Source organism: Columba livia, chromosome 17 (assembly GCF_036013475.1).
Source record: "Columba livia isolate bColLiv1 breed racing homer chromosome 17, bColLiv1.pat.W.v2, whole genome shotgun sequence".
Lineage (NCBI taxonomy): Eukaryota > Metazoa > Chordata > Aves > Columbiformes > Columbidae > Columba > Columba livia.
Window position 1 is genome coordinate 8,407,573 of NC_088618.1, and position 25,693 is coordinate 8,433,265.

Consider the following 25,693-nt stretch of genomic DNA (forward strand, 5'->3'; position numbering starts at 1 on the left):
ATTCACTGGGCTATGGTTAATTAAGTTTCCTTCCTAATGCAACAATACTTCCCCCTGCTTGTTGGGGAGAACCATGTACTTTCTGGTTCTGGGGCTTGTGGGACTTCCCACCTGGGTGTACAGGTGAAGGACAGCAGCTGTAAGCTTTGAGTGGCGGCAAGCTGCCATGCTTTTGGGAAAACGTTAAGAGGGGGAAATGGCAGGGATTTGAAAGCTGGGAGTTTAACTGGCTTGAATTAGTTAAAAAAAAATTGAGATATCTGTGGCAGCAGTTGTTGGGAGATTAAAAAATTCACCTGTAGTCTCAGCAGACTACTTAAGAGCACTGTCTGAGGTGAGTCCCCAAAAAGTTCCTGCAGAGAGGCTAATGGCCAACTGGGAGGAAATGCTGCACTCCCTGAAGAATCAACAGACTCTCTGGATGTTTACCCAAGCTGGTAAACGAAACAGAAACCATCAGTATGCTGCTATGTAAATCCATGGTGTGCCAGTGTCTTAAACAGTGTGCAGAACTGATTCCCACCTCTCAGAGAGAGTGGAGGGCTAGGGAAGGTCCAGAAAAGACCATCGAAGATGGGTCTCAACCAGTCAGTGTGATTTCTCTCTTCGCCATAGAGAAGAGATGACTTACTACAGAAATTGCAGATGTTTTATACTGTCATGAGTGGGGAGGGGGGGAAGAGGAGCATGGAGTGATTCTTCATGGTTCTTATGTTAAGTAAATTGATTCAAAGCAGGCAAAGAGGAGGTGCTCTGTCAAGCTGCAGTTACCACGTGAAACTCATTGCCAAACTGTATTATGGATAGCAGAAGTCTAAACAGATGGAAAAATCGATGAAGGACAGATAAGTTCTTATTAAAAGTGATGGCCTGGATGCAACCTCTGGATCAGGAGATCTTGAACAGTTGCACAGGGTGTAAGAAGGGAGAAGACTGTCTGTACTCTATTTCACTGCCTTTCCTCCCCCGCCCTGCCCACTATGCGCTTTATTTTTTTTGGCCCTATTCTGCCTGCTTCTGAAGAACAGACAGAGAGACGGACCTTTGCTTTTATAATATGGCTATTTTTATAGTTCAAAACTACAAAGGAAACCAGCTACACTGCAGTGCAGGGAACTAGTTTTGCCTTGCAGCCCATGAGTAATGAAAAGCACACTGAAATGAAGAGAATTAGGAGCCAAATGCCTCCTAATACCTTAAAAATGTGTATGCTATTAAATGCCTCTGTAGCCTGCTTTCTTCGTTAAAATTCTGGCAACAAAAAGCTGAGTTTGGCAATGAAGTTGTGAGTCACTACAACGTTTCTGGTTATTTTTCTCACTTTCTGTGTTCGGTGCTACGGTCAGTCATTGCCCGATAATGCACTAACGAGCTGGCTTAGGCATTTTAACTCAAGCAGTAGTGATACCCTGGGCTGGAAGCTGAGGCTGCTGCCATCCGCAGAAAGGGCTGGGGAGCACAACAGGGAGGGGAGAAGCAACAAGTGGGGAAGAAGGCTGAGGAGGAGGCGAGATATTAAAATCTCTGGTATATGCACAAAAGCAGGGAAGTCTACAGAGCAGGGCTTATAGTTGCGACTGCAGTGGCAACAGTCAGCTGGTATTTGCCAGGTGAAAAAATCAGTTGTACATTTTGCTAGAGGGTTGTACTGTAATACAGCAGTGCCTCCTGGCAGGGAGAGCAATGTAATGTAAAGCAATACAGCGTGGAGGAGCAGTTGGAGAGCTGTCAGAAGCTGAGTAGCTTGGAATGCTTCCATGTGAACCCGGGAGCAAGCGAGCTCGCTGCAGCGTGGCGTTCCCCTGCCCCGAGGAGGAGTACGGACTGCAGCACGGGCGGCAATAACGCACCTCGCAAACCGCACGGCTCGGCTCTCCGAGGAGGGCTACCAGAGGGTTTTCTAGGCAAAACAGTGAGAGTTTCTTCCTTCTCTTGGGGAGATTTCACTTCCAGCTCTCAGAGCCCTTCTGAGTTCGCATGCCAGGTAGCCTTGGGGCAGATGAGTTGGTACCTGTTGGCTGTCGTTGCCTGGCACACCTGAGTGCTCCAGGGCACAGGCTGCCCAAGGGGCAGTGAAAGGCTGGAGCTCTCTGAAGCGCAGGCTGCGGGAAAGCTGCTGGGTCTGAGCTGATTTGGAAACAAGGAAGTAATGACTCGGGTTTTTTCTTAGTTTGTATTTCCAGAGGGCTTTGGTGCATGGCATTGGCGCTTATTCCAGTTTTTAGATGTTATGTATACTTAGCAATCTTACTTGTAGTTTTTAACTATTGCCCCTCTCCCTGCCCCCAGCATTTTCCTTCCCTTCAAGTCCTCTGTCTCACTCCATGTATTGCTACTATAAATTGCTTGGGATGATGGGTTCTGCTTCTTACTTGGAGCCTCTGGATGCTATTAACAAGTAATTGCTGGAAAAGCTTGTTTAAACATCAACCCCCTACATTATTTTATAAATTGCCCTTTAAGGTGGCTGAAATGCTGCTGAAAGATTACTTTCCTTTAATATCGGACAAGGAATTTCATTAGGTAAGGGAAATAGTATTCTTACTAGACTATTTCTGACATACCAAGTCATCTTCCCTTTGAAGAAAGGATGCGTAGTTGTACTTTCCCTGCTTGCTTCTCCCTCCACACCAGCAAAACAAGTGCTGTTTGCAGCAAGGAGCAAAGAGGTTTTATTGGCTTTATCCCTCCAATGCATCCTTTTGGTTTTTTTCCCAAAACCTGCAGTGATTCATTCTGCACATTTGCCATCTAGCCACAACCTGAACTCCAGCAATACTGGTAAATGATCTAAACAGGTTGTCCAGCATGATGCAGGACCCGGTACCATGTGTAACACGCTGCTGCTTTTCCTGGTTTAGTCACGTTGGTCAGGTTACTGGATGAACTTGTGCTCATGGATGAGCTTGAACAGGATCCTCCACCATTCAGAAACCAGTAGCTACACGCACGATGCACCTTTCCAGGTTAAGCCTGTTGTTAGATCGGCTGAAGCACAACAGGTCTTGCTCAAAATGTAACTGAGGTGTGTTCCATCAGTGGCAATATGAGTCACCATTAGCCTACTAGCAACCATTGGATAATTGGGTGAAATTTGCATTTATTTTACATACTGAAAACTGTTAGGCAGACCTCCTCACAGAGTGAGAGTCTTCTGACTTGAAGAATAAATGCTTCATTTTGCTTTGACGTTCATGCAGTAAATGTATTGACTTTTTATCCCTTTCTAATCTTCCATGTAAGCAAGCAGGTGTGCGTATTTGCAAGAAGCAGCATGTGAGCTCGTAGCTGTGCCTCATCACTTAATGAGAGGCACTTGCTTTAAAGAAATGGCACTGACCTTCTGTGGAGATGGTGGCAGCAGCAGCCAGGCTGCCCAGCTCTGAGCCCCCGCAGGCAAACGCAAAGGTTTCATTCCAGGTCTCCTCGGCTTGACAGGCAGCCAGGTTTGTGCTAGCAATTAAGGTGTGAATTTTATAAAAGTGAGTGCTACCATGGGAAGGAATAAACAAATAAAGAACTAGTGCAGAAATGGTTTGTGAAATGTCATGGATTTTGAAGACAATATGAATTTGGAAGTAGCATGGGAGGGTTTCATGGATACCTGTTTCTCCTGCACTTCTCACATAATGTTGTGTCTGATCAGGTGAAAGTCTGTCTAATGTTCCTCTGCCATCTTCCCGACTGCAAATTAAGCTTTATCTTTTTACATTTGGCATGTGCATTAAGATTTTGGGGGGCAAAAAAGATTTCTCTCTCATATAAATTGCTAAATAAAATGTGGACAGGCACAATCACAGCACTTCAGTACGAATGCCACAGAAAGGGAAGCAGAATGCACACTGTAGGAAACGGACACATACCGCTTCCTTTCATGGTGTGCCAGTGGTTCTCTTTCCCCACTATTGCTTATTTCAATTCACGTTTTAGTTGACTTTATATTAGGAATTTGTGGGATGTTGAGCAAAAGTCAAGTGCATCATAGATGTAGTGACTAAAAGCTACTGAACTGAACAATCTTTTATGTACCTGTTAAAAAATACTCGAAATTACAGAAAGGCAGAACGCTCAATGGCAGAAAGTCTGTCCCTAAGTGTGAGGAACAAGGGCCTAAGAAAGCGCTGGGCTTTTGAAAGCTGGAGCTGCTTCTGCTGGGAGACCCTGAGGCCAGTTTTGCAGATTTTTTCTTTTTTTAATTTATTAAATGCACTAAAGGATTTCACTCAGAAAACAATGAAAGCCTAAGATATGTAGGAGGCTTGTTTTCCTTTTCTAAGTTGGTGAATAAGAACTACATATCATGGGAGGCAAATATATGCCAGTTCTACACTTTGAAGGACAAGGCAATGAGAATTCAGTTTTAAAACATCAGCTACAGTTTGTTTTAAATGTTAAACATGTTTGGATTTAAATGTTTAGTACACTTGCTAAGAAAAAGTCAGAAAACTCTCAACGGATGTTACACTTTGAATTTGCAAGCAGTATGATTCAAAGGAGAAAAATAAAATGTCTAATAAAAGTCATTGGCTATTTATTGAATTAATAAAATGAGGAAAAGTGTCAGCTGGATAAACAACTGCAAAATAGAATAAATGTTTCAACTGGAGATAGTGCAGCTCTCTGCTTAGCAGAAAACAATACCAAATTGAGAGCAGACTATATTTAGTTGTCAATCAATATGGCTTAGTAGTGACCAGCCACTGGTCATCCTTTGTGAAAATAACTAGAATGTAAATGTAAAACAAGGTTAAAATTGGTAGCTTTAAATCACTTTGATTTCAGTCCAGCCTTCCTCTTGCTCTGGATGCTACCCGAATAAATGAATGAGTCAAAGCACATTCAGCTGCTGGCATGGCATTGCTATGGCTTTTCCTGTATTTGCCGTGATGTGATACACAGATAAAGGAAACTCTGTGTGTTCATATATTAAGTCACTAACGTTACAGTTGGTCCTTTTTTTCCTTCCCCTTTATCTCATCCCCATTGCCCTCCCCCAAAATTTAAATGGGCAAGTGAATTTTGAATTTGCCGTGTTTTACACACTCCTCAAGGTGTGTGAGCTGCCCTGAGGATAAGTGCACCCGGCCTCCTGTTTTCCTGTCTTCTTGTGTTTGATACCAACTGCGAGAGAGCCCTAAAGAGGTTGTTCCTATTTTACTCCTCGTCACATGTTTGCTACTGTAACTTCCGAAAAATAAAATTAATTATGACCCTAGAAGCAGACAGTCCAAGAGTGAAACAGCTTGTAATTTGAACTCTGAAGTTCCACTGGTTAAAATTGTACAAGACATTCGAGTAATCTGTTTATATATTATTTTAAGAAAACATCTTAATTGTGAGTCTGGTTCCTCAATAAAAAAGGATAGTTACCAGGTTAATCATTGCTATGCACTAGATCACTAATTTTCTTCTTAATGACAGTAGGATTTTTGCCATTTTCTCCCATAAAACCTCTCCAACTGATTTAAGGGGATGCTGTCGAGGATTTTATGCCCCAAGGCAGGCACGTCACCAATAGCTGGAGGTTGGTGAGGAACCTCTGTTGGATCAAACGCTTGCAAGTACTGACAAGAGTGGGAGTTGAGCATTTGGACGGAGGCCTGTACAGAGACTCACGGACAGATCTGTTCTCAGCTACTCCTACTTGAAACGAGTTATTTTTGGTTTGCCCTCACCTAGAAATCCAGACTTTGAGTCTTCAAAGAAAAGGCACACGCTGCTGTCTCCCTGTGGGAACACACAGCTCTGTCTGGGGGAATGGAGAGGTTGGTTGCCCATAGGAGGGCCTGGTTTTCCCAAAGTCTGAAACTGTTGTTTGTAGAAAAATGAACGCTTGCACTCCTGTACTAAATGTGGGGCTTTTCTTTAAATGACTTCTTAAATAATTGTTTCTGCATTCTGGGAGTGCACATCCTGTATACTGCACAGTTATGAAACGCAGCTCGGTTTGCCTGTGGGGGACACAGACCTGCTCTTGTGATTTGGTTTCAAGTTGCTTGAGAAAGACGTGACAGTGTGTGTTCAAAGATCTCATGACAAATGCGCGAAGTTCAGTGCTCTGAGCAGCCTGGCTGCTAAACTGGCCAGGAAGCCACTAACACTGCGGTTGGCAAAGAATAAAGAAAACGTAAAGATGCCTAAAACTTGGTTATGGGAGACTGTTCAACATTCAAACTCCTGGTGTCTGAGAACATGGAGTGGCATTTGCAACAGATGTTTGCCTGGTAATCAAAGACCCAGTGTAATAAATAGTTGGTTAAAGAGTAAGAGTTCACCTGGCGGTTAATGCTTATTTTTATGGCTATAGACTGGAGACCTCTGGAAAATGAGAAATGCCAGTAGTGAGAAGTGTACAGAGTTCTAGGAGTAGATGGATCTCAGCACTTCAGGGTCCTGCTCTTTTGCTTGAGAATGAAGTATCATGGAATGGCCTTATTCTGGATTCATTTGAACAGAGATGGCCAGTGAGATGAACAGATGCATGGGATGTAGAGTATGTGAGAATTTCCCTTCGCTTCTGACTTGTGCTGGACTGATGAGTTGGGTTCACTGAACCCACTGCATCACCCATCCTCGAGGGGTCAATAAGCAGAGGTGGACTGAAAAAGTTCTACCTGTGCCACTTCAGAAGAACAGGTAGCTTGGCACTGCCTTCATCCCTGACGGCTGCTCCTGATGCCTGGAGATATTTACCATAGGGATGAGCAGAAAAACCTGATGTGTGCTCAAACCTGGAAATCCGAGTTAATAACTTACGGATGTGGTAGATTCCTCATAAATTAGACTTTTCATCATGACTTGTGCATGTATTCTCACTCGTGTACTCCCTCTCCTAAAAGCTGTTGCCTGAATGCAAGAATTGTTTGCTGGAAAATGAAGGCGCTTGTGCTGTTGAGGAGAGGTAAGACAGGAGGGTCCTGCAGGGCCCTGTGGTCTTCCAGCTCTGAGCCCATGCACGATGGTCAGCAGGTCCTTGCATCCATCAGTGCTTTGCCTCCCTGCTAAGTGCTGCAAGATGCTTTTCCCAAGATGGATGGCATGGGGGCAGTTTTTCATGCTGAATACCATCATATCGTGATGCAGAGCTATAGCCCAACCAAGTAACTCTTCTCTTTTTATTATCAGTGCCAGTCACGAAGATACAACACAAAAAAAATGCCATTAATGCATTTGCTGCCCTAAAAAATTTTCTTGTTGGCTCTCTCAGCTGCTTAGGCCAGCAGCTAGTATTCTCCACGGCTTAGTGAAGAATTAGGTTGAAATTGCCAAGGGGTGTCTCTTCCTGTGCTGACTTAGAGATGTATGAGGCTCGCTCTCCTTCGTCCCTCCTTCATCCTGCACCAGCCATATCTGCCTGGTGCCCTGTCAGCATTTTCTGCTTGGGAATGGCTGAGTGGACCTTGCTCTGTTAGCTGCGCATCCTTTTTTTATTTACAGGAGAGCTTCAGAGGGTCTATTTAGCATAAATCAGTTGAGAATTTGCTGATAATAAATGCAGAGGAGGGAAAGAAAAGAAAAACTTGGAGCCCTTCATTCAGTTTCTCTTGGCTGCTCCTTTTTCCTGCTCTTGGAGGAGGTTTTTTCGCTTGTCCCCGAATTGATTCGCCCCCAGAGCACAAATGCTCGGAAGCCGCAGTCGCAGGGTCGCTGTCTGTCTGCACAAAGTCATGTGGCGAGGGGCTCCGCACGCCCCGGGGAGCAGGAGAGCAGCTCCCCCCGTGCAAGGAGTTACAGGATACGGCCGGGGGCAGCTACAGCTGGTATGCGCTGGTACTAATATAATCCCGCAAGACTGTGTCCATGAGACACAAGTGTGACATGTGAGGTATTTAAGGAGACACACCTGTTCTAGGCACAGGCCTGGGCACCGCGTGCCTGGGAAACGGAAGGGTTGGTGGAGCAGGAAGGACTCTCATTTCATCCACGGGAGGGCTTTACTTGCTTCTTTCTCCCCAGTTTCACATTATTTTATAATTCCTTAATATTATGCAATCCTATGGCCTGTCAGCACTGGGCTGTTCCAAAGGCCAGCCTGGTGTTTGCATTTTAACTTTTTTTACCTTAGTGTGTGATTCCAGAGTGATTAGCAGGAGGGAACAGCTTCTGGGCTGAGTGATGGTTTGGGTGTAACTGCTCCCAAGAAAGGGCAGAGAATTCAGAGAATGTCATCTATGTGCGGGGTTGGGTTTTTCAGTCCTTTAGATAATTTAGATTCGATGTTGTGTTTACCTTTATTTTTATTATAAGGCCTCTGTCTTGCAATTTGGAGCAGTAAATCACATAAAAATGATGTTGTCTTACCAAATCTTGTACAAAAACATTTTGTCCCTTTGGTTTGAAACCTCTAAGTGTGTTTCCCTCTCTTCTGCCCATCTTCCCCCATCCTAGAAATTGGTGTGAAATGGCTGCTTTCCATGCAGAAAAAAATGAAGCAAATGCAAAATAAATCTCATGGTTGCACAGTATATATATATATATATATATGCATAGTATAAATGTAACTTGCTTAGGTTTTTATCACTTTAAGTTAATCTGAGACTTGTTTGGTAGAAGATAACCTTTTTTCCTTTGGTCATTGAAAAGGGGATGTATTAAGATGGAGTGAAAAATCGCCAGGTCTGTCATATGACTCGATTCCATCTGTCTTGTCTTCCAAGTAGAATGGAAACTTTCTCTCAAACTTCTTCTTTATGTGTTTTTTTTTGATGTAAATGTGGAATCTCCCAGTTTGCCTTGGTCCCACTCCACATGTCCCTTCTTTTCCATGGGTTACTGCTCTTGGTAAGGTTTGCAGTGATTGTTGGTTTGGGACAGCTTCCAGGATTGGCGCCAAGATCTCTCCTGTACCTGGCAGATTGTTGTGTGAAAACAGTAGCAACTGGGCAGTCTTTCCCTCCTGTCTTTATTTTGAAAAGAATTTGCCAATAAACACCCAGTATGCCAATTGTTTGTAGAACTAATAATGCCTGGTAAAAATAAGTAAGAGGGTAAGAGGCATGTTTTGCTCTAGGACCTGGTTAGTTTGGGCAGTTAGATATTTGGGGAGAAGGTTGTTATTATTCCCTTCTAGAACAGGTCTGAATCCTGAGTGGGGTGGACTGGAATAACCAGACCCTGAGGAGACAACAGACTGTCCTTCTCAGAAACAAAGTGTTGTCAGCAGGGGAGAAGATCCTGGGAATGGAGGCTCTTTGGCCCATGAGACAGGCTTGCCGTGAGCAGCTCAGTGACCCTTATGGCAAGGGGATACAAACCCGAACCTTGTCAGTCCTCACCTGAACGGTGGCTGCAGTGTGGCAAGAGCCTCCCCGCCTGCACGGGTGAGCAGACGTGACCAGAACTCACAGTCCTTTGCAGTTCCTGTATACTGGCATCCACAGTCTGACCAGCCCCAAAGCCTCAAATCATTTTTCTTCCTTGTGGCAGATGCATTTTTGTACATAAGAATGAGAAAATACCTTTCTAATTTTCTAAGCAGCAAAGCTTAGAAATAAGCAGCAAGATATCTCATTGTGAGGGAAGCGTCATCCTCATCTAGCTGCAGTGCCTCCCAGGCGAGCTCTTTATCTCCGCATGTCAACGTGTTTTGCTGCCCAGACACAGCCTCCTGTCCTTGCTGGCTGGTAACAGGGGTGCTCTCCTCCCCCTGTCCTCGCTGCATTCTCCCAGAGTTAACTGATTTCCAACCAAAACTGAAGACATTTATTCTGGTGCTGTTTGCTTCGGTGGTGTTGCATGGTTGTTCTGGTTTGTTTTGTTTTTTGGTAGGGAGGGGTGGTTGGGTTCAGTGGGGTTTTTTGTTCCTTAACTGCGTCCTGCAAAATGTCCCAGCTGAGCTGTTTCCAAATACTGGCATCTCTAGGGAAGGGGTTATAAATTGCTAATTTAAAGCCTGCAACAGGATAATTAACTAACCAGTTTGATGTAAATGGTTTAATGGGGCTTTACTAGCCCCTTTGAACTTAAAGTAGCACTAAAAAGTAAACTGTAAATACCTTCAAGGAAAGCACTGGCATACTTCAATGTGGGGCTGCTGGGCTGTAAGGAGCAAGCCTGCTGGACTTGCCAGGAATCCAGTGGCCTGTGCGATGGCAAATATGTCAAGGGGGTGAGGGGACCAACCAGGCACCCCTTGGGGAAGATTCTGCAACTACCCTTGCTCTTCAGGAAGCACATAAACTCTGATATGTCAGGCTTTCAAACCTGCCCTGCCTGCTTCGGAGAATTTAAATCACAACCTCAGTTTAAATGCAATGGTAATGAATTTCATCAGGATTGAAGGAGAGGGGGGAAAAAACAAAACAAAAACCCCAAAACAACAATCCCAAAAAAAACCAACACCCCCCAAAAAAACAAACAAAAAAACCCCTGAGGGGAAGGGAGCCACTGAAGTCCGTACTAATTCTGCTGGGGCTGTGTTTGCATTAAGGTCTTTTGGCAAGTCCAGGCAGAAACACATATTACACTTTGTTTCAGAAGACCTTGTTACCCACTGAATCTGCTGAGACAACCTATTGCAGCCCTGCAGCAGATCCCCCTTTCTGATGCATCTTGGGGACTTTTGGGAGAACCTCTAAACTTTCATTCTTGCTGGGCTGCTACAAAATTGCAAGGGAGGAGGTCAACAACTGTTAAGCATCTAGAAATTAAGATCATTACAAAGTAGACATATATTAGTAGTTAGGTATTGATCACACTTCTGACTATGCAAATTGGGGTGTCAGAGAGAAGAATCGAAGGCCCATAGGCAGTCAGGAGAATCTCTTTCTGTTCCTCTGTGGGAGAAAAGCTCGTCCTGGTCTGAGTGCTGCTCTGCTCAGTCTTCTCACCATGCAGTGCCAGCAAGTATTTGCAAGAATTTTCTTTTCTTCATTGTTCCTCTGTCTCACTGTCATCTTCTCACCTATTTCCAGCAACGTTCTTGGGTACTGGAGGATGTTTAGGAGTTTGAAGCACAATTCTCAGTTGTTACTGTGACCTCTGACACAAGCGATGTGGCTTTCCAGGCAGCTTTGAGGAGCGTTCCTGATCCTTGGCTGTGCTTTCCTGCTCTGTCCCTGCAGACATGAGGCTGTAAGGCTGAGCCAGACAAGGGCTGATGCAGGGAGAGGGCAAGACCTGACCTTAGTGGTGGCCCTGACTGGATGGGCTAAACCAGATCATGATGCCTCATCACATCATCTGTAATGATGGATCTATTTCTCCATGCGTTGGGATTTTGGTTTTCTTGTTTTTGTTTTCCCTGCTGGGAAAACAATGGGAAATAATGTGCCACTGTCAATGTTAACGCTGGCTTTAAAAGAGAAGAGACATAAAAGCACTGAGGTGTGTTGTAGAGGGCAATGATGCAGAAGTGCTACAGCCAATTTTAGAAACCATGTCTGACAGGGGTTTCAGTCCTGCACTCTATTTGTTCAGGTGTCTATGTGCCTATTGTATGCAGAAGAGGTGACAATGTGGCACTGTGCTCCTACACGTTGACTGAAGCGGGCAGTGTGGCGCTGCCTGCGTGTGGGTGGGAGCACAGTGCAGAATTCACTTGGGGCTGCCTGTGTTGGCAGGGATCTGTCAGCAGAGCTTGCCCAGCTGCCCGTGCTACACTGGAGCTGTTAATCCTTCACTTTTATGAGCACTAGCCTAGATCACATATTTTTTAAAATTAAAAATGCACGCGCTGTTAGAGAGAGATCCTTGCGAGCAGAAGAGTTCTGTACACAGGCAGTGCTGACGGCTGGAGCCTCCCTTCAAGGAACACCAGAACACCTTGGTGCGCCAGCTTTGATATCTTGGCATCTGACTGGGAAATGCAAATACTCCATCTTAATCCACCATTCCCACATGCTGACATGTATCCAGGGGGAACTTCAGTGAATGTTGTTGTTATTCCCATATAATTTCAGCTGCTTCTTTGCTTCCCAGCACCACCCCACCACGTGTCCAACCGAGCGCAGTGATTTCCAGGCGTTTTACACCAGATCTTTTGGATTTGTTTCTCTCAGGGAGAGGCAAAAGGGCAATAGTGTGTGTGTGTGCAGCAGAGGAACAAAGCCTGTGTTTGGAGGGGGGCAGAGTTGTTTTTATGAGGCTTTCCTCTTTCTAACTGCACACCACCCCCCCAAACCCTTCTGCAGATTTGTTAAGATTCCTCACTAAATCCTTCAAATAAAATGATCAGTTAAAAACAAAATAAACAAAAAAACTTTCTCACGTTTCCCAGGAAAATAAAAATCAGGTTAAAGAAAAAAGTGGGTTCTAATAATAACCTGTTCTTTTCCATAAGAGATGGTCAGAGCTGAGGGTCCTTCTGAAGTTCTGGTGTGCTTTACAGATCTTCTAATAACCAGACTTTTGTCTTTTATAATGGAAGTTTTATACAAATAATAAGAAAAATACACATGAAGAAGGGTAGCATGACTAAGAGTCTCAACTGTGCCATTCATCCCACTGTAAGACCCAAACTCCTCAGTCATTTTCGGGCATCTCAGTAAATTCCAGCACAGTTGTTGGTCCTGTCTGAACCTTCGAGTATCTCTCAGTGACTCACCTGTTCTGGGGGGGAGAAGTAATATTTGCAAGATGGCAAAGCAGAAGTTATTTTCTCAGCAATGTCACTGTTTGTTATGAATTACCGTCTTTTGAAAACCCCATGATAATCCCCCTTCCAATACACCTTTTGTTTTGAAACCCACCAAACCTGACACCCGTATTTGATCTGTTGGCTCAAGAATAACAGGGAAAATGTGAGCAGTAAACCCCAGCCCAGCCCTCCCTATGGCTACTGCTCGAGAAAGAACAACTTATGCGTAACAGTGCTTTCCTGACCTTTCCTCTGGTTTTAGAAACACGAAAAATTTCATCAGCACTTTTTTCTGGCTATTGGCAATAATAGAAAGTTGTGTGAAAATTAGAACATAATGAAGACAAATTTCAGAGCGGTGTCTGCTGCGGGTCTTGGGTGTGTTCGCTGAACTGCCTCCTGCTCAGAGAGCAGCTGGAAAATCCCAAGTCCTTCCCAACATGTTGAAACCAACGTTTTCAAAGGATGCAGTAGCTGTGCCAAAGCACCTTGCCTGTTTGTACGCAAATGCAGACTATGGGGACTATTTCTGCCTGGGCCAGCGTTCTCACGTGCAGCTGGCTGTATTAAATCAATTTGATGAATTACTATATACTTTAAGATTTTTCTACAGGCGGGTCCCTGCTATTTCTTGCCTGCACAAGATTAAATGGGCTTTTACATTACCTACCCTCTTCTAAGACTTTAATTGTCTGGAATGGGTCTGTGTGTGCAATGACTGGTCCTGGAAGGGTCTGGGCATTTGGGATTATTGTCAGGCTTCCTACGCTGAGGCAGCAGAGGAAGAGGGTGTGTGAGAGCTGTGTTAGCATCCATGCTGGAGGATACCTTATGATAAAAAGGATGCCGCTTATTCAGGTTCGTTACAAGACTTGACTGTGGTTTAGGTTTTGGGGTGGTTTTCCTGCTGCTAGAACAATTTTTTGAGTGAGGAGCCTGACAAGAAAATGCCTGGAGAAGGGAGTAGATTAGTCCTAGATGGACTCATTTGACGGGTCAGAGAAAGCTGGATGGCACCAGAGCATCCCTATGGCTGGCAAGAGAAACAGCTCTGCTCCGGTTTATGAGCCTCAGGATGTGCGTGTCCTGACCAGCTGCACTGTGAAGTAACAATGCCACCATTTCCACAGCCTGTCCCTGTCACAGAGCTGCGTGTGGCTGCGTGATGTGCAGCCGAGGGCCAGGGGCCAAACGCAGCTGCATCCCGGATAATAGGTGTATGGGGATGCACAATGGCAGGAGGGAGATTTTAGCCCAAACGTATCCTCACTAAACAGATGTTTTGTATCCTTTGGGAGCCTCTCGGTGCTGTTATATGAGTGGGCTCTGCTGGAAGTGGTAAGGATGTAGTATTATATTTTTTTCCTTCCAGTCTACAGTGTAGCATCAACGTCTGTTGTGGCTGGTAGCGGTGGTTTGTGCATGTATGACTCCTTTGGGCAGATTCTGATCCTATTTGTGTAGCTACAAAACTGCTGAGTTGTTCCATCTGTGTAACCGAGGTTTCAGTCCTTCTGGCTGTTTAGGTTTTTCTGTTTTGGTTCTGTTTGGTTTTTGGGTTGTATGTGTGGTGTGTTTTCTTTAACCGCTTTCCTTGCTGTGAGGGGAGAGCTCTATGGGAAGCGAGCCAGCAAACTTTGAAAATAGCCTTTTAGTGTGTTTGGATTTATTTTTTTTTAAATCTTGCTCAAGCTTTTAAATACATGAATTGTCTCTGAATTCTCATCTGAGTGCCTATGAAACCTGCCAGCCAAGCCTAAACCTCGCAGGAGGTGCGGCCACGGTTGTGTTCTCAGCGCTCTCTGGCACAGGCACCAGGTACACCTGTGTCTCCTGGTTTCAATACTGTCACAACTTCACCCCTCATGCCTGTTTCTCTGGTACCTCCTGTTTTTCCCAAGGTTACCTTCTATAAATAGAATCTGCTCCAGCTTTTCACTCCCCCACACCCATCTTGAGGAGAATAATTACCAATGAGATGGTTTTAATAGTGCTGAAAGGAGGAGGGAGATCCATTCTGCTGCGCTCTTTAAGGGTTTTTAATTCTGACAGGAAATAAATGCACAAATGGCTTAGCGATTTAAGGTGACAAACGCAAGTCAGTAGCTTTTGAAATACTTAAGCTCAAGTATTTAAACATTTGATAAACCATGTGTTGTCTGAAAAATAAAATCTTAATTGTTTTTGCACCCATTGAATTCTAGGCAAATGTCTCAATCTGAGTATAAAATCTAGTAACTTCCTTAATTGTGGTTATACTGGTGGAGGTAACTCTGTTATCTAGTGTTCACCTGTCCAGAAACAAAGACCGTACCCAACCCAGGCTAGCAGAGGCGCTTTGGATGATGCAGCATCTGTCAGCACACGATACAGCAGCCATAAGACGCAAACATTTAGAGCATTTGTAAGCCAGAAAACAAAATCAAAAGTTAAAATAATAAATAAAGCATATAAGGGTTTCAGGTGATGATACTTGCTTTACTGTCCTTTAAACTACACCCGCATAGTCGTATAAACTGAGAGAAATCAAAGAGAAGCTGCCACTGCGGGGTACACGGTACAACTGGTGAGCGATGGCTCAGATAGCAGGGCGCTCTGCGGGGAGCGAGTGCCTGCGGAGACAGAGGCTGCGTAAAGGAATCACGCAGATACGTGCTGGCAAACTAGGCGGTATTTGGTGGAAGGATAAGAATCTGCTACAGCTTTTAAAAATCACCCATGTGGTAATCACCTCATGATAAACATTAATTTTTCCAGTGTAAATAAAGGCATAGCACATTTCCCAAATAATCTCTTAAAATGAAAATAGATTGGTGCATAACAGTAAACTAACTCCGAACAACCAGTCAACTTACAGTATTACTAGTCCAGTATTACAAGAGCTCAGAATGAAATGGGAATGACGGTACTTTTTAAGGTTTTACAGCCACTACTTTGCTCTACTTTGACAATTATTTATTACCACTAATATTGTGCTTCATAAACTTATACAGTGCTTTATGAAGTAAGACGTTTCCTATTTTAAAGATCTTATAATCTCGTGGGCTGATAAGGGGTGCAGATTATCCCTTGGATGTTCATAAATAGCATTAGCACTAAGAGTTTTATTAGTGCTGGGTCCCCTCAAGCCTGTGGCTCTTCCTTTTTCTTAACAACACGTTCCTAGTCAAGTGCCAAAATAAAGATTTTGACACCTTGATCTTCTAGGCTGGAACAGTGTGGGCATTCTTTTGTTTTGCTTGCAGTGAAAAAGCCAAACCCAGGCAGAGTCCCAGTGCGGTGACTTGCTCCGCATGGCTTTAATCCAGCGCCTTTGCTTCGCACTCTATGAGACAACAAATCTGGAGTTTGGGTGATGGCAGCAGAGAGCAAGCTGGGGAGGTTTGTGTGCGCGAGTGCGTGTGTTTTAAATAAACAAACAATGGAACAGCAACTTCAACAAATTGTGAGTGGTGCTAATTTGTTACAGTGCTGTCTTGCCTTCTGGCGGTGTTGATTTAGGAGAAGCTGAGCAGACTGGAATGGATGCACAGAGCTGCTGGTTCTTTTGCTGTGGGCTGTGTATATAGTTTGGTATAAAAGGCTTCTAGGGGGCCTGACTTGAGGAGCTACCAGATTACAGGGTAAAGTACACGCATAGGCTGCCAATTCCCTTTTCAAAACCAAATCAGGGGCAAAAGTACCTTCCCCTCTGCCTCATTCGTCCCCTTCCACTATTTTAAAATGGAGAGATGCTTTAAGTCTTGATTCATGAGAAGGGCCTATAATATGTGCATTTTGAGGACTGCCAGAAAATCCCTGACTTGGACAAAGACAGTGTGTAGGGAAGGAAAGGAGGAAGATCCTTTGCTTTGGATTGTAGCAAGGTTTTCAGTACCCCCTGACCTGGCTGAGGCGCCTTTCATAACGCACCTGGGGCTGTGATCCCTAAAGCTGAGACATGGTCTTGCAGAGAAGGCTGTAGATATCTGCATGAGATATCTGCAGCCTTGGACCACAGTTGTACAGTGCTGCAGGATGGGAACCTTGCTGGGAAGAGGTGGATTTTGAAAGCATATGTAGAGCAACCTCCTAGCAGCCTGTGAGCTGAGTTTAAAGAAAGTCTGAAGTGTCAAGTGAAGAAGACAGAGGAGTAAAACAATCAAAATGTGAAGTAGTGGTTGAAGAGAGGCAGCCAATGAAATGAAGAATTTAAAATTAGTAAACCCTGCTTTCTCCTTGGGATATCTTCAGCTTGGACAGATTTGGATGCAATGCAGACAGTTTGCAAAACTTTGAGTCTGTTAGTTCTTCTGCTTTTAGAGCAATAATGGCTTTCTGGCATCCTCTCGTTTCCCAGGCTCAGAGTTGCAGAAACACTTTTTGGTGGTTGCAAAGAGCCAAATGTATGAGAGAGGGTTCAGGATGATCAGTTAAGCAGCTGATTTGGAGGGACATTTGGCAGGCAGTACAGTCTTGATATACTGCTAGGACTGACTCTTAAACAGGGGTTTAGTTGTAAGGCTTTCACAAGAGTGAAGCTTAGAGACAAAGATGTTTCTGGGAGGTACAGGGCTGCGTACGTGGTCAAGTCTTGGCAAAGAAAGAAAAGGTGGTGGATAAAGTGCAAAAGGTGCTGTATTTAAGGCACTGTTTATTTGTGTTAAGGAGAACTGCTGCTCCTGCTTTTGCAGGTATGCATGAGATAAGGGAATGAGATTTGGTGTTGCAGAGAAATGAGAGAGCAAAGTTTGTTCCTGTGCTCATTGGCATCTGGCATGTGGTTGAGAGAGATGACATTTTGGTCCAAGACTGTTACTACCCATGTCCTTCCTGCACCCCTCCCCATGGAGCTCAGTGTTCACTATTGCAATAAATTCACAATATTAGCAGTATTCCGTATTCAGGTATTCCTATGCAGACTACTTCTCTCTGCAGAAAAGTTTGCTGAGTCCACACAATAAAGCAAAATAAGCAACCCAATTGGGAAGATCTTTATCAAACTCTCTCCCATTTCTCCCAGCACTCTGAGGCCTTGTTTATTCTAACAAACCCAGTAACTAAGGGCTCTGAGTCACAATCACCAGTGGATTTAACACTCCCAGCTGCCTCCCTCATCTCTGTCCTGGAGGTCCCTCCCCAGTTGCAGGGACAGCCGAAAGGGCCATGCATTTGCTCCAGTATTGCTGCATTTCACAACCCAGCTATCAGCTTGTACCTGTGGTGACTCAGAGCCCTAAAGCTGTGCGGCAACTGGGAGGGAGCTGGGAAAAGCTGGAAAAGGGTCACAATGTTCCGTCTTCTCCACGGTGCTGTGTGCTCGTGCCCCCAGAGCAATGCCCAGCATGAAGCTGCCACCCTGTGCCACCCCTGCCAACTCTGGCCCACCATACTGAAGGACAGCTTGCAAGCTTTTTGGACCAGAAGCATCTCCTCCATGTAATTCATAGAGTTGTTGATTCTGCCTAACACTCTCTAGGATTAGCTGGGAGGTAGCAACAATTCTTTAGTCATGTCCTAAATTCTTGCATTGTAAAAAGGGAGAATTCTATCCATCAAGGCTCAAAGGTAGCTGGGAAACAGAGGAATTTTGCATACCAAAGGGGCCTGAACTGGTGGGTGGGTAGAGGGCATCCTTCCTCCTGTGTAAGCTGAGTTACTCCACTGAATATGTGGGTACTTCAGTGCCATAAAGAGTCGTTAGATTAGCATGGGACATCAGAGCTGCCTTCACCACTGACAATGCGGGTACACTGGGAGCTGAGCTTGCTCAGTTGTTGCAGGGCTGCAGAAGAGCCCAACGTCTATTGCTGCTCCCTGGCTTCTGAGGCCATACTCGTTTTGTGCTACTGCTGTGTCCCTGAGATCAACTGTGCTCTGCAGATATGCAGGAATTTCTAGTGCCTGGCTTTGCCTGACAAGATCTCCAATGTCCGAGCTTCTTCTCCTCCCACTAAGGGCTTTGGGCAGTCTTAAGCTCCTGCATGTCAGCAGTGAAAATAAATACAAAATATCCAAGGGGTCTGTTAAGAAATTGGCAGGAAGCTCCATTTCTGGCTGCAGCGTGATGTTCTAATAGTAGGAAACACCTCTCTTTGAAGCAGCTCTCTGCTAATCTCTGCCCTAGAGGTGAAATGCAGCTATGGAGAAGAGCTTCTTGCTTCACACTAGCAAGAAGCAAATTGCTGTAATCTGGGTGTAAATCTGCATTTGGGCTGCTCTCTCAAAACCTGTCCAAGAAATACCTTTATGCAGCATTCAGCTTTTCTTAAGCTATTGCTGGTATTGCTGGGTGTTCTGCAGAGTCCTGATGCTGGCAGGCGTAGTAGTATGTTGTTCGTATGCAGTCTGGAGTGTGTGATCTCTTGGAGAGGGGGGAGCTCCAAATCCCTGGGGCTCTGGCCCATTATGCTTAAAGTCGCATGCTGTGTAAACGTGGGCTGGGCTGTTCATGCTGGCAGTGGTTCCTTCAGACTAGTGCAGCAAACGCTCTTGGCTCTGCAGAGCCCAGGTCGGTAAGCAAACACTCACATTTCACTTCTTCATTGTATTGACAAGATTTAAAAATCTTCAGTCTATAGGAGTCAAAACAGGGTGATCTGGATACAAAAGACCTATTAGTTCAGTGTGAAAGGGATTTAGTTACAGAACGGTGGGGAGAAGAATGCAGGTGGGAATGATGGGAACACCGTCCTGGGCCTGAGCCCAGCAGATGTCCAGGAAGAATGAAGAACTGTCTCCTTACATTCAGTGTCCTTTTCATGAAGACACTTTCTATTTGCCAGGCCAGTGTCCTCTGTTACGTTCTCTCTCATCCAACTATATTAATTATTCTAAGTTGTCTTCATTTTGCCTTTTTTAAGGTTGGAATGATAATGTTTTCTAACTTTTTAAACGTAAGACTTTTATCTCCAGCAGCACAGCTGGAGACATGCAGCCACCAATGTGACAAGACCCATGCAGAAGTTTCGCTTTGCCATGAGGGTCTAAAAACCTATTTTAAATCCCTGTGAGGCTGCAGGCTTAATTCTGTTCTGGTGGGCTTGGCTGAGTGTTTTTTGTTTTCTGTGTGTGTCTGTTTGTTTGTTTTTTCCACTGGGGCAGCATCAGCACTTGTGGAGAGGGACCTGTGCTTAGCACCTACCTTAAGACCAGCCTAGAAATCCCTGCCAGAGCTGAGTGCAGGAACTCTGTGGAAGGAGGATACACACTGCAGAGGATGCCCTAGGCTGCGTGTATCTGTGGGATGTGCCCTTCCCTGACACAGAAAATATGATGTTGTTGCCTTTTCCTTTGGGCAGGGAAGGGTGGAATTATAGACCTTAAGTTTTTGCAACTTTTGTACCAGCTACAGTTCACCATGAATCAACTTGATCTCCAGTCTCCAAGAGCACAGATTAAATTATCAGTGAAGCATCATTATAAACAAGAGAGAGTATGCAGTGTTTTCTTCTCCTGGCTTGCACCGCAGATGTAACAAAAGCCAAAGGACTCGGCTTGTCTCAATGCCACAACCTCTGTAGAAGAACAGGATTTCAAAGGCTTGGGAAGAGGGACAGGGAAATGGTGACAACACAGAGAATCAGCACTTAAGTGTTTCTTCTATTGCTTGTATTGTGTGGGGAAGGAGACGGTGAAGCTCTGGTGCCAGGCTTTTCTTGCTGTAGAAGCATTTCTAAATGGTGATATTTAGTTGTCTGAATTTCTGGGCAGAAGGAAGGTGGTGCAGACATTCCGGGATCTGCTGTTCTTGGATATATATGGACTGGTCCCCAGAAGCTCAGTGCCTTTGGGAGTTCTGGATGGAGGTGGTCAGACAGAGTCACCAAGACACTTGCAGAAGCCTTCTGCCCTGTTTCCATGGCAGTTGAGCAGTTCTGGGGAGATGGGTGGAGGGGAGGTTGTTCTAATAGTTACATATTTAAGGCAGGTGGCCATTTTAAAATGTACGTTTCAATTTTGATTGCAGTTTTTTAATTGCATTTAACAGCGTCCCTGCTGGTCCTCCATTCTGCATCTGTGCAGCCACGTTCTATTGATGGCCTGTTGTGATTTCAATGGAACATCATGGGATGTACCTGGCACGTCGGGCAGCACTGGATGGAGGTGCCTTTAGCCCAATGTACCTGGCATGGTAAGCGGCAACCAAGTGGTTAATCTGCATTCTACTGCTCGTAGTCTCAGCTTGTATAGCAAGGTGTTCTTGCTTTGCTGCAGCCTTGCACTGACTGGAAATCACTTGCTCTCCTGATGTTAGTGCTTTCACGCACACAGGGCCCCTACCCTTTTCACCCATGGAGATTCTCCTTCCCTGGGCAGTTGGTCACGCAGCAGAGAAGGGACTGGCCACGCTGGGCTCTCCTTGTCCTTCTAGAGCAGGAAAGAGAAGGGACTGGGGAAATCATCTGACTTTTTTCTTCTCTCCTTTTTGGGCCAGGAGCTGGTGGCAGTTGAGCATGTATTGCCCATATACCTAATGTCCAAATGTTGCCGCAGAGAGGTATTGAACAGGTGCTTGTGCCCATAAGCAAAGCTATACTGTTTCTGCAGGAGTCCCGCAAGAGCTGCTGCAGGGAGCCGGGAGGGCAGTTCTGCCTGGCACTAATTGGAATGTAACAAACTAAACAAGAGCCACTTTAAGTTTGCTGATGTGGTATCCTCTGCAAAATGATCCTCCGTTCTCCTCCTTTCCACGTCCACACCTGCAAGATCAGCTGCACATCCTGCTCTGTCCCGCATGTTGCTTTTTCTCCCTTCCCCAGCTTTGCAGACCTCTCCCTGAGTAATCTGACATGTTGGTCTCGCCTATTTTGAAGTGACAGATACTCCTGTGAGAAGAACAGGGGTGCTGCATCCCGTTTTCTGCTTGAGCCCAGCTCACAGAGCTTTTGCTGCTCCACTGCCAATGATGAAAGTGCATGTTCTTGCCTCTGCTTCTGAGTGCTGCTGTCTGCCTGCTCACAGGGGCTGGAGATAGGGAACCATTTGGGCTAACCCAGATCCTGCGTTCCTCCCTACGCCTTTGCTGCTCTGGAATGTGAACACCTTTACAAGGCATGAGTAATGACCTGCCAACTGCAGCTCCTGCGGGGAAGGTCAGTGGCCATGAAAGCCCACGGCACCTTGGGAGGGTCCTGGAAATAGGTTCTGTTGGGATGCAGGGAGAGGAAGATCAGATGAGCCAGTGAGCAACAGGAAAGCTCTCTTCCCAATGGGGTCTTCAACTGCTCTAAAAAAGTTGCTTTGTGTGAAACTGAAGGGTGCAGAAGTTATCTGCTTCAGTTTCACCCAGATCCAGTAGCAGCTGGACACAGCATTTTTAATGTCAGAAGTAAAGTGGTGGGAAAGAGAAAGGTAGGAAAAGATTTCAATTTGTCTTGTTCTTTCCCATGCTCACTGCTGCAGTGTTTGCTCAGCGCAGCACAACTGCTTGGGAAGGTGGAGAAATAAATAAGCGGGCCACAATCTTTTCCTAGGTCTATTATAACATGCACAGCAGGCTAACGCTGTAACAGCATCTAATTTGATGTATCGCATCTAATCTGTTTGTTGGTTTTTATCTGCAGTACTGTTAGCTCACTGCTCAGGTGCTCGGTGTCTAGCCTTCTCATCCATCCACAAATCCTCTACGTGAAATGAGTGATTCCTTAGATCTGTTTTTGATTGATTCTTTGCTTCACTGGTGTTGCTTCTTAAAAGGTAAACAATATTCATATGCTGCAATCTATAACTCAGAGACAAAATCAAATAGCATCTCCTGCCAGAGGTTGCTAAGATAATGCATTTAGCATTCATTCAGTAATTATGTTTAGGAAGAGATTTAGTGATATTAAAGAGAATCAAATCTGTAGTGAATATGTAGATTTTATATTATTTAATGGGGTGAGGGGACTCCTCTTCTCCTGTACTTTGGCAATCTAATTTTCTGTGATGTCCAGAGTCTTTGTGGAAACAGAGAAAATCAAGTTTTTCCTGCTGTGTAGCGAGAGCAGCTCAGCTCCTGGAGCAGTCGGCGAGTCCTCAACAACCTCCGTGCCCCGGGGAGCACTGTGCCCCAGGCTGGGCACAGCAGCCCACAGTTACCAGCTCCTCAGGCAGTGTTGCTTATGAAGCCGCTATCAGCTCTCAGCTTGCGAAGCTTTGTTTGATGTGTGGCATCTGCTTGCAGCATCACTGTATTCTGTGATTTGTGCCCTGTATTCTTCATGTCTTTGCATGTGCTGTGTCTCAGTGTCATGGATATGGGGGAGGCACTGGAGAGCCTCAGTCTTGCTTCATTCCTGACTTGCTAAAGAATATTTGAGCAGGTTCATTGCTCTGAACAGTGTCTTGAATGACTAGGAAGCAACCTGAGTCTGAAAAAAAGACCATGTCTAGTGCTATTTGTCCAAAGCTTTCTGTGATCCTATTTTAAATGCAAAAGAGTGAAATCTGCACACAAAATTCAAAGACTGTGGCCCTGGTGAGATATCTACATATTCTTGAGGTCTGAGGTTTGGTTTTGTTTTTACTAGAAATGCATCTGAGCCTTTTCTGAGCCAGGGCTCCCCTCAACTGGGAGTACGTTTTTTCTATCTTTTTGCAGAAACCAGAAAAGGAAGGGTTCTTACAGATGATACTGAGATACAAGACACATAAACCACTGTGAGTTTTCAGGGCTTTTTGGGGCTTTTGTTGTCATGATTGGTGGTGGAGATGTTATCCAAATGTTCAAGGTCTGTTAAGAGCCAGTCTCTGCAAACTCATGGATAGCAAGGCCTTTGTAAGGCTGCACCTGCCATTTGCTGGGGAAGATCTGCTAAATTTTATACTGGACTTAACCTTGTAGTTGTCTTTGGTCCCACGCTTTCAGATAGAAGTGAAGGTTTAGGAATACCATAGATTAAAGAATAATGCCTGCTTCTCTTTCGCTAACACATTTTCCAACACACTCCTCTTCCCCCCCTCTGAAACCATCTTTGCTACAGAAGGGTTTGTAACGGGTCAGCTCTGGAAAATATGTGGAATGAATTTATTTTTGTTCAGGACTGCACAAGATAATCCAACCACGTTGATGCTATAAAGCTTTTGTCACCAAAGGTACATCAGTCAAAGGTGTGTTCTCTGCCCCATGTTGCCATCCTGGTAAAAGCATTTGGTGGGCAATTCTGGTGAAATCTGAAACATGGGGCTCTAAGCTTGGCTGAAGGTTGTGCTGCATTGTTCCATTACATTCATTTTGTTGGGGTTGCTAAATCCTTGTTAGACTTCAGCTAACAAATTCAAATTTGATATGCAGTGCTTTAACCTGACCACTGCTTTTAAAATCTACTAAAGGTAATAACCTACCTCATACTTTTGTGCTACCGAACATGAATACTTCTGTTGAATTTGGTACGTGAGATAAATACAGGTAGTTTAAACAACTTGTACTATGCTAATTCTTATGCTGCAGAACATACTGGGGTTTAATAATATAATAACATTATCTTCCTCCTGAAGGTCAGTATAAAGCAGAACGATAATTCTGCTTGTTTCCAGGGCTTTCCCTGCAGGCTCATTACCTGGTTTCAATATCATTTAAGCCAGAAAAAACCCAAAAATCTAAACCCATTTCCCATGAGTAGCTCCAGCAAGCCTGGACTCTTTGCAAAGGCTTACACAAACGTATACAGAGATTTCTAGACCTCTGCTTCAAGTGCCACATGAATGGCAAATACGCTTACTTGTACTTCAGTAACATACTTTTTTAAAATAAATTGTCTGTTTAGGCAAAAAAAAAAATGCTGTGCTGTTTCCTTTCCTTTCTCTTCCCATATTTGTCCTTTATGGAACACTTAATCATATCCAGGGATTTTGTATGTTATATGTATAAAAAAGCACCGTTATGTTTGTAGTGACAACCGCACAGTAGCAGTAGGCTGGCCCTCACTATTCTTGAGCAGGATGCATTTATATATGTATATATAGATACTGTGTTATGTTGCAAGCCATGTTTTTGTCCTTTCCTATCAATCTATATCTCAGTGACCCAGAAGTAAGTGTTTTCACTGGCCTGGCTAGATAAAAGTGGGTATTTGGTGCCTCTGTGCTGTTGCTTCTTCCTCTTAATCAGCAATTCTGGAAGCAAGCCACTAGCAGCAGACACGTTGCCTGCGTGCTACAACTCTGATGTAACTAATTAAAGCAAAACTTGTTTTTTAAAGTGCTTAACACTGTTCAGTGGTGGTAATCCCTGTCTCTATCACGTTTTTGTGATGCTGCAGGCTGAGTTTCTACGACAGAAACACTATAGGTGGAGAAGAACTAACTGGCTAGCACCACAGCATGCTGGCATGTTCTCCTTTCGGCTGCCACGCTTTCTAAAGCTGCCACCTCTGGGAACATTAATGTGCACAAAGGCACAGGGTGAATCCACTGTTTTCTTGGACCCCCACCCTTTTCTGTTCTATATTGTTTCAGCAAAGCAGAGCAGCCATTCTAGCCAGGGCTCAGGGCAACGAGACACCGAGGTCTGTGTGGATGCTGAATTAGGTGCTGCTGCACCGAACAGGGGCCACAAAATCCTACTGAGTGCATAACCAAGTACCAGGCTGATCCGCCAACCAAGGGAGGAAACGTGTCCTGTGGAGGAAGGGAGGCACCTGCTTGGCAGATCTGTTGGTAAAAATATAAGTACCAGGCTAGTCAGGCAGCAGCACTGCAAGAAAAATCACATTTGTTTACTTTCCCATAGCTTTTTTCATGAAGCAAAATCTTTCTGTTTTGCAGAAATGGATGATGTAAATTACCACCTTTCTGCCAAATTATTTTCTTCTATTTATCACCAGTTAATGAGAATCAGGTTTGAGGGAGGTCGTTTTCAATATTGACAGCATCACTCCTCATTTCTTGTGTACACATACTTGACACAGAGGGAAGATAATGCATTCTAATGCCTCATCATTTGAAATCTGATGGAATAGAATGTGGTGATGGGACTTCACAAGTACTGAAAGCATTAACTGATGATGATTTTAAGGGAAAATTTAAACTCTTCATTTCTATGGACTTACGGCCTGCTCCTCTTCAATAAGAGAAACCTCTTTCAATAACATGACGAACTGAGAAAGGAAGGAAGTGGAAGGTGAAAGGTGACTGTTGTACGTTTGGTGTTTA

General features: G+C 44.6%; 1 protein-coding gene and 1 long non-coding RNA gene across 12 annotated transcripts in view; one reads left to right on the plus strand and one right to left on the minus strand.

Annotated features, from left to right (window-relative positions):
* The window catches only part of LOC135575619 (uncharacterized), a 155,834-nt gene that overhangs the window by 81,363 nt on the left and 48,778 nt on the right, over positions 1-25,693 (minus strand). The gene's annotated exons all lie outside the window — the stretch shown is intronic.
* Positions 1-25,693, plus strand: part of HIC2 (HIC ZBTB transcriptional repressor 2) — an 81,307-nt gene that overhangs the window by 45,665 nt on the left and 9,949 nt on the right. For 4 of the 11 annotated variants that reach the window (XM_065033103.1, XM_065033105.1, XM_065033106.1 and 1 more), the window contains one exon: positions 20,547-20,690. The exons of 3 other annotated variants lie outside the window; for them this stretch is intronic. The gene's annotated coding sequence lies outside the window, so the exon portion shown is untranslated. Of the gene's footprint in view, positions 1-20,546; positions 20,691-21,520; positions 21,652-22,122; positions 22,256-23,141; positions 23,201-25,693 lie in introns of all 11 variants that reach the window. 4 more of the 11 variants (XM_065033110.1, XM_065033107.1, XM_065033108.1 and 1 more) reach the window with 3 other exon arrangements.